Source organism: Acomys russatus, chromosome 8 (genome assembly GCF_903995435.1).
Source record: "Acomys russatus chromosome 8, mAcoRus1.1, whole genome shotgun sequence".
Lineage (NCBI taxonomy): Eukaryota > Metazoa > Chordata > Mammalia > Rodentia > Muridae > Acomys > Acomys russatus.
This window is the reverse complement of record NC_067144.1, coordinates 13,621,092-13,630,525: the sequence shown is the minus strand read 5'-3', so window position 1 is coordinate 13,630,525 and position 9,434 is coordinate 13,621,092. Positions and strand designations below refer to the sequence as shown.

Below are 9,434 nucleotides of genomic sequence, written 5' to 3'. Positions count from 1 at the left end.
ACTACAGCACTGCTCGACTTACAGCTCTTAAGGTAAGTTCCCTACTCCTATACATTTCTTAAAGAACAAGTAAGAATGTCAAAATGCACACTTCCCTTAGCAGACACAAAAACATTTGCCCACTCTGTACTATGTAAGAATTAGAGGCAGAAAATATGCTCAGGAATTAATGTTCAGTGCTGTGCCTTATATATTCTGAACTGTTAATGAATACCCATCAATTATCTCAATTTAGTATCAGCCAAGGATTTAAAATCAGCTAAGGAGCTTGAAAATTATCTTCAAGGTATATGCTATAAAATATAATTATTTTTAAATTGGGTTTGTTAGAATAGGTATTCAATTGGGTTAAATGTAAACTCACATTTTGCATGGTATTATATGTGAAACATAAGTGATAAGACTTTATTTAGCCAGTAAGCCTATACAAGTTTAGGAAGAACATACCAATGTAAAGTGAAATCTGTACACACTTTATTCTTAACACTGAGCAATAATAGAAGACACGAGCCTCTACAAAATTAACCCAAAATTTATTAACTAGTTCTATAGGCAAACTTTCCTAAACTTGATATCTTAAGATATTTCTATAAAATTGATTTTAGATGTTTAAATACTTGTTTATTAAAGTGAAATATAATGATAAAATTATTTATGAAATAAGTAAACAAAATTGTAATGCGGGCTTTTAAAATTGATTAAAATACAACTACATTATTTCCCTTTCACTATGTTCCCTTCTGACTCCCTTTCAAATTCATGACCTCTTTCTCTTTAATTATTATTGTTATGTAATATATAAATACATATAGGTTATTTAGTTTGTTTGCATGCATATGTTGTTAGGGCTGACCACCTGGTATAGGACACTTGTTTAGGGGGCTCATCCCTGGCAAGGACTATTTCCCTCTTTCAGTGGTCACTGATTGCCTGTAGCTCTTCATCTTAGAGCTGTGAGGAAAGTGGCACTCGTTCACTATTGGCAAGATGGAAAACAGGTGCAGGCACCCTGGAATCAGTGTGGAGAATTCTCCAAAAGACAAAAACATCTACCACGTCGCCTAGCTTTACCTTGTCTTAGTGTACACCCGAGGATACAACATCCTACTCCGCAGACACCTGCTCAGAGACCTCCATTGCCAGTCTACTCACAATAGCCAGGACGTGGGAACCACCTATGATGACTGGATAATGAACATGTGGTACAGGGGGGACACAATGAGCCTCTGTGTAGGCTTTGAGCTTTTCCAAAGCTACTTTATTTGGGGTTCTTCAATGATTTGACCTTCCTCCCAAACCACCTACACTGGATAGGAGAGAAAGGAGGTTAATGGAAACAGGAGAAGCAGACCTTTTTAGATTCAGTTCCTTGGAGTAATTCTACTGGCGTAGTCAGCAGGACAACAGCAGACCCATTAAACAGCAAAGCAGCCATTCAATAAAAGTGCCTGCAATCACAGCCTCTGGAACCCAGAGCAGCAGCCGGAACCCAGAACCTCAAAGCGTTAGCTGGAGTGGTTCTCTCTAGGAGCATCTTGAAGTGGAACGATGAACAGCCAAGACAAAAAGGCCCTGTCTTTTATTTTGGATACATACATACATACATTATCTCAGAGTCAGTGCTAGGATGTTTATCAGTTGGCAAAGACCATGTCCCTGTAAGAGGCATTTCTTGTCCATCACCTGTCCTCTCATAAGCCTGTTTTAGCAGAAAAACACTGCACACCCTCACACAAGTCTGTTTCACATCCCACACTTGGGAGGAGGAAGCTGCAGTTATTAGCTTTTCACACACAGGTCAATCATTTGTAAATGCTCATAAGCGGGCCCATCAGAAGCTCAGCTATGCCTCTGAGCCTCACTCAGAGCAAGGTTCTGCCAAGTCTCATGGGACCAAGGCTTTGGAGTCCTTGCTATGACTGCACTCACGCCACTACTGTGCATCCACTCAGAGCTTCCCCTCTCCTCACGGGGTGGTAAACATTCTGACTTCTGAGCCAACTCCCCTGGCCTCCAATAAAAAGAACAATGGCAACAGAAATCAAAAGTAAAATATTGATAGGCAGCTACTGTATACAGAAAATGGAATTTATGAAAGAAGGATCTTGAATGGCCAAAAATAGGAGAAAAGGTGTGTAGGTTGTTACTAATAAGAAAAAGGCAAATAAATAAAATAAAATAGCATGTGGCAGGTATATAGTTGTAAAATTAAAGTATCCTAGAACATAAACTTTTAGAAAGAATGTACAGGAACCAGAAACTTAAGCCAGCTTATTGACACATACAGAAATCTGGTAAAATCTAAACTAGCACAGTTAGAGATTAATTGTCACTTGGAAATCTGACATTCAACAGGTACTTGAAAGAAATACTGGCACATGCTTACAAGTATCTGCTCCAATATGTTTAGAATATTAAAAAGACTTGGTAGTCCTTTTAAAACCTGAGTGAGTAGTATGACTCAACAGTAGCATATTTTATTTTAATATTCACCTTTCATTATTTCTCATTCATCAGTAATTTCTAGATATCCACTTCCAGACAACCAGTGAACCTGTAAGCTTCAAGAATTGTGACTATGGGACTTGTCCCCCCCCCCACCCCCGCAAATGAGTAAGAACTAAGGCAGCAACTGCCATTTCTAGCATTAAGATGAATGTACAATTCACCACCTTCCTTCTGACTTTTGGGCCATATGTTCACAGCCTGAAAAGAAAATTCCATTAGCCCTGGATATTGAGTGACCATGATGATCATGATATCATACCAACTTAATGATGGATGTGTGCATATAGCAGGACTGGATCATTACTTGCTCTTGTTGTTGTTGTTGTTGTTGTTGTTGTTGTTGTTGTTGTTGAAGAAGAAGAAGACAACAACAAGAAGAACAAGAACAAGATGAACAAGAAGAAGAAGAAGAAGAAGAAGAAGAAGAAGAAGAAGAAGAAGAAGAAGAAGAAGAAGACAACAACAACAAGAAGAACAAGAACAAGAACAAGATGAACAAGAAGAAAAAGAAAAAGAAGAAGAAGAAGAAGGGCATCATTCACTTAAGAAGTGACTTGAATCACTTGAGAAGTGGGGCAGAGATTTCAAAAGACTAGGGTTGTGGGCATAACATAAAGGTTTAAGACATATGCCTACTAGAATTCATGTTGGCTCTCCCATGAACTACACTGCAGGGAAATCGGAATATATCAGGTTTCATGGGCATTGAAACTCAATTGTAAAATAGCTGAACCTGTGGTTCAATCAAGGTGGCCTACGGTGACTAGTATCCCCAGACACATGGCACAAGCAACCTTAAGAGGCTCTGGACTCTAGAGGCTGTCTAGGGTCCAGAGGAAGAGAGCATATTATAAGCTTTCACTCCTTGTGCCGGACTACAATACTTGGCATTTAATCAAGGGCATTCAAGCATGAATGGGGATCATAGAAATGTCACGGAGTCTTGGCTCTTGGTAATCCAGAAAGCCCCGGGCTTCTCAGAACCATCCCATGTTGTGCACATCTTACAGTCCCTCTATGGTCCTGATTCTGACCAGCACAACAATCCTTGCCCCCACATTACAAAGCTGAGCCCAATGTGTCAGTAGAAGAACCTCCAGGCTCTTGAGTAGAACTACATCTTAACAGTCATGGGAACCAAAGCACTGTCCAGCCTCGTTTTCTACTTATGGTGCTGACGTGAGGAAAACAATCCTGATGGGTACCTAACAAGAATCTGCATGGAGCATCTCCAAGAGGCCTCACTGTGATGGTCCAGCTAGCTCCGAGACATCGCAAAATATGAATAGAGCTTCTGAACACACATCAGATACCCATAGCAGTAGATGGGAAACAGCCTGGGTCTGAAGAAATGTAGGCTGAGAGAAGGAAAAGAGTAGAAAGCACCTTGAGAAAACTCTGGTTGAACAGAGGATTGTTCACACTGGTGAGAAAATGTGCTACTCAAGGAGTTTCTCCATGAGCACCTGAAGCACATGTGTTCCCAGCATCAAAGAGGAAAGCAACTTTCCATGGCTTGTCTATGGTCCCTTCTGTGCTCTCCTCTGATAGCAGCTACATGGTATAATGCATACACTGAAATGCCTGTGTTCATATAATGGAACTAATTTAGCCTCTGGCTGGTAGGTAAGCACCTTGGACTGTCAGGTTTTCATGTAAAGCACCTTTTCAATGTGTTTTATTTGCCATCACTTTGTATTGCTGAGCTTAAATCTTCTGCTTTGCACTTTTGTTTGCTTTTAAAAATCCACTTTACTAGCCCTAAATCTGTGTCTGTCTTAAAAGACTAAAAACAGGGAAAAATAAATCTTTAGCAAAGCCCTCATAAATAAGTTGAAAGATTCAAGAGTCACTAGCAACAGAGTAGAAGAAATTAGAAACTGGATTTGCCAGATATCATGGGCTTACTCGGATAAACTCTTCAAGCACACAATAAAAGACTCAATAGAAATTTTAAACCTTTAAAAATGAACATCGCAGAACTGAAATATACAATAATTAGCATTAATATTTTAAGACTAAGCTTAGTAGATTAGAAACCATTAAAGGTTTATCTAAAAATAATTTCAAATAAAATATCAACATCAAAACACAGAGGAAAATAAATAGAGAACAGTGTAACTAGAGTAATCATTCTATGAGAAATTTGCTGTGTCTAATTTACATGTTCTTGAAAGCATAGAGGCAAAGAAACAATGAATGAAGCAAGTGAATTGAAGAGATGTTGAATGAGAATTTTTCAAAGCTTTTGTAACATTGGGTAAGAGATTAAAAAGCATAAAATATACAGTCAAGTTAAAGGTACAAAACAAGCATATGTGCAGTGGGGTCACACTGCAATAAAACCAGGATGATGTTCTCAACAGTAATAGTAGATGCCAGAAAAACATGGGTGTTCAAAGTAGGTACCCCTGTCAGTCAGCACTTTAGCCAAGTGCCCTGATTTCATTTTGGCTGCTGTAATTAAACACTGAGTAAAAACAACTTGGAAAAGAAAGAGTTTATTGGTTTAGAGGTTTTAGTCCATTGTCGAGGAAGCCAAGGCAGGAACCTGGGAGACAGGAACTGAAGCAAAGACCAAGGAGGAACACTGCTTAAGGACTTCCTTCCCATGGCCTGTTCGGCTCCCTTTCATATAAAGCCCAGTACCACCTGCCCAGGGACAGCACCAACCACAGTGGGCTGGGCCCTCCTACACCAACCATTAATCCAAAACTGTCCCGCAGCCATGCCCGAGCTCACTATGGTGATAGAATTTTCTCAATTTAGAGTCTTTCTAGATGACTGTAGTTTGTGTGAACAGAAAAGCAAACATCATAAAGAGCAGCCAAGACTAGGTCCCCTGTAAGGAGGGCATGGACAACTTGTCCTAGATCATTAGGACAGAAGGAAATGTTTCATCTCTGTGGTATTCTTCCTCCAAACTCATGTTCCCAGGCATCATAAGTGAAACATCAAACACACCCAGATTAAGGGATATTTTATAAACTATCTAAGCAACACTCATCAAAGCTGCTGACATGCTTGAAACCAAGGAAAGACTAAGAAATTGTCACAAATAATACCAAGGAAATACAATGATGACATGTGCTCTCCCAGACTTCCCTTAGAATAGAAATATAGCCTATATTTAAAAAGGAAGTTCAATGTGCCAATGTCAATTCCTTAGCTCTGAAACCATGCATGATTATGTATCAAGAGAAATATAAATGAAGGTCTCGCACACAGGACCTAGCGTGACTATCTCCCACACTTCTCTATGCACCTGAAAGTATTTTTTTCTACAAGAGGGTTTTTTGTTTTGTTTTGTTTTGCTTTTTTGTGTAGCCTTGGCTGTCCTGGACTTGCTTTGTAGACCAGGACAGTCTTGAACTCATAGCCATCCTCCTCTGCTTCTGAGTGCTGGAATTACTGGCATGCACCATCATGCCCAGCCGCCTGAAAGTATTTTTAAATGTAAATAAAAATACAATGAGATGTCACTATACATTAACATTAATGCCTAAAAGTGAAAATGGTGAAATATAGTCCAAGGATTGAAGACGATATAATGAAATAGAGGTCATCAGATATTGCTTGTCAAACTATAAATTAAAAGTAAAGTTGTATTAATATCATAGAAAAACATTGGTAATAATTGGTTAAAGTGGAAAACTTGCATGCCATTCATCCCAGAAATTCTACTAAGTGTACATCTGAATTTTAAAAAAAGTCATAGGCTAAAACTGCACATCATTCATTGCCATTTCATTCTAATGGCTGAAGGCAAAACTGGAAACATGTCAAAAGTCCATTTGCAATAGTGTGAATTAAAAATTGTGCAAATTTAATTTACAGAATATGATATTGAAGGTAGATAAATGAACTACAAGTCCATATAACGACAATAGGAGTAACCCTCACCTGATCTAAGGAACCAGACATCAGTAAAGGCATGCTCTATGACTGTCTTGATAGAAGATTTAAAAGCAAGATTAGTATATACAGATTCCACATCTAATGCAGTCTCCATAAAAATTCCGATGTCATTCTTTACCGGACTAAAAACATCAATCCTAAACTGCACATCAAAGAACGGAAGAAGCCAAACAGTCAAAAGCAATTCTACCCAGAAAAGGCTGTGCTGGAAATACACAATACCTGATTGCAAACTATAGTACCAACACGCAGACCAACAGACTAGTACAGGGCCCAGGAACAAACCCACACGGGTACATCCACCTAATTTTAACAAAGGGTTCAAAAAACATCCTCTGTTTGAAGCATGACACCCTCCTCAAAATCTGGTAGTAGGCAAACGTCTACATGATATTCACACAGAGAAGAATGAAACTAAATCCCTTTCTCACTCTGTACAATAAGCCATTCAGGGAGGACCAAAGATCTTAATGTAAGTCTTGAAACTTTGAAAATACTTAAATAAAACATCAGTAAAACTCTTTTTTTTTTTTACAAGTGATAACAAAATTTTATTGTAAAATGAGAAATCAATATAAAAGGGGGTATTAGAAGGGAGAAGGGATATGGACAATGAGTAAATGTGGACAGGCTTTGCAGAATTCGAAGAAACTGATCCTGAGCACAGAGTGAAAAAGAATGGGTCTTGGTGGATAGGGACCCTATGAGAGCCCAGGAAAGAATCTTGCAGGCTGTGGGCTGGGGTGACATTTCATTTTAGATGCCAAGAAGTGGCTGGATAGAATTTCGCCAGCAGAGACCTGGCATCTACCAACCCATTCCTCGACTCAGGCCGTGAACCAGCACTCCCGGAAGGGGCTGAGTCCTGCGGACAAGGTAAGAAGAGGCAGTGGAAGAGACGAACATTACTTCTTCAACTCTCACAACAAGCCCTGAGAAGTCGGTACACTGGTCTACATTTTATAGGCGCACCTATTCAAGTTTGGAGAAAAGTTAACTCAGATATGGGTGGAGCGTCACCACTGCATATGGATTGTAAACTCCAACCCCACCTACGAGAATTTTCTTCCTCTCTTCAAGCCTCGCCTCATAGCTAAAGTCTTAAAAGCTAACCTGGTGCATCCCACCGCCCTCCCCAGGTGTCAGTGAGGACCAGACAGACCCAAGCAGCCTGAGCATCCTTCAGTTCCAAGGCCTCACTCAGGTCTCAGAATATCTCGAAGCGTTTATGCCCCTGGATCATAAGGGTGCAATACTCTCTCCATCAAGTGGTTTTCTCTTTGGCTGGGGAGAGGAGTTTGTGCTGGTGGGCAGTGCTCGCTTAACAATCCCTTGGGGCAGCTCAGGGCAGCCTTTTCTCTTTTTGTGGAAATTATCTTCCTCTGTACAATGTGGACCTCAAAGCTGCTCTGTCCCAGAAGGTTCCCACTGGTGTCTTCCAGTGTGATGATGGCAAGGATGGGCCAGCGGTTCATACCCCCCATGCCGGAGCTATCACACATGTAGTTGTAGTGGATGATGGTGCAGTCAGAGGCCTCAGGTGACTTATATGGTACCACCACACTGTGCCAAAAAGTCTGCCTGTCATCCATATATTCAGCCTGCAAATTGTCTTCCACTCGGATGAGATGCTGGGAAGGAGCCAGTCTATTGCCATCGGAGCAGCACTCGTGGTGAGGGCAGCGGCTTACAACTTCTGTCATGTGTTGTGAGTTCATGTAGATGGGCCATGGCCTGGACACAGATGCCAGGTGGTGGTGTGGAGCTGGCCCACAGCTGCACAGGGCATGTCTTTGCCAGCTGGCAGAATAACTTATTGAGGGGAGGAGAATATGTGCACCTGACAGACTTGGCCATCCCCGAGTGCAGGAAGCCCAGATGGAAACCATAGTTACCCTAGAAGAGTTTTTTTGGGGGGAAGAGATAAAAGATGACAGGTGCCAGAGAGTGGCTGGTGTAGGGGCCACTGGTGCCGGAGCCTCCGTTACAGGGTCCTCTGCCGAAGGAGTTGAGGTCACTTGGGGAGCTTCATCTGGGCCTTCTAAACACTTAACCTCCTGGAACAGGAGTAGATCTTCCATGGAGTCCGATGGCAGCAAATTGGACAGGTTCTTTGGAGGAAGTAGTTTCCACAAGTCTGAAAATGTCTCCTGACTCAGAGGGGACTCAGTGCTGAGATCTGACTGTGGCTCTTCCATGGCCGTATCCAAGGAATCTGACAGACTGCTGGTCTTTAGGGAAGCATGTCACCTTGCTGGGAAGTAGTTCCTGCTGGAGCGTCAGGTACCCCCCCTAATCCTTGTAGCTACCTGTAGTGAATTCAGGCTCTAGAACTTTTTGCCAGTGTGAGCACATAGGAGGGGGATAAAACTCTTTAAGATGCGTGTATGGACAAGGACTTTCTGAAGAGGGCTCCAGTACCATAGGAAAAATGATAAAAACTACCGAAGAGTACTATATGTATATAGTCATATAAATATGAAATTAAAAGGTTTCTGCACAGCAAATAAAACAATAAGCAGAGTGAACAGACAACCTACAAAAATGAAGATAAATCTTTGACAACTTCACATTAAATACAGAATTAATATCTACAATTTATAAAGAACAGCAAAAATTAAACATCAAAAGAACAAATCATGCAATCAATAAATGGGTTAATAACTGAATAGACAATTCTCAAAAGAAGAAATAAGTTAGCCAATAGATATTTGAAAAAGTGTTCAAAATCCTTAGCCGTCACAGAAATGCGAATTAAATCTGCTTTTGAATGTCCATTTCACTCACAATGTTAAGGTTGGAAACCCCTATACATTGTTGGGTGGAAATGTAACTGATATGGCCACTGTGGACGTCAGTGTGGAGATTTCTAAGATCTAAAAATAGAACTACCATATGATCCAGCTTCACCATCCCTGGCCATACACCCAATGAGCTCTAAGTCAACATATCACAGTGATGCTTGTACCATTCACAAATTACTACACCATGAAAAAAATCCAATATAT

At 40.6% G+C, this 9,434-nt stretch overlaps 1 pseudogene; it reads right to left on the bottom strand.

Moving 5' to 3' along the window:
- Positions 1–7,534: 7,534 nt before the first annotated feature.
- LOC127193252 (cellular tumor antigen p53-like) lies at positions 7,535–8,624 on the bottom strand (annotated as a pseudogene).
- Positions 8,625–9,434: the final 810 nt, after the last annotated feature.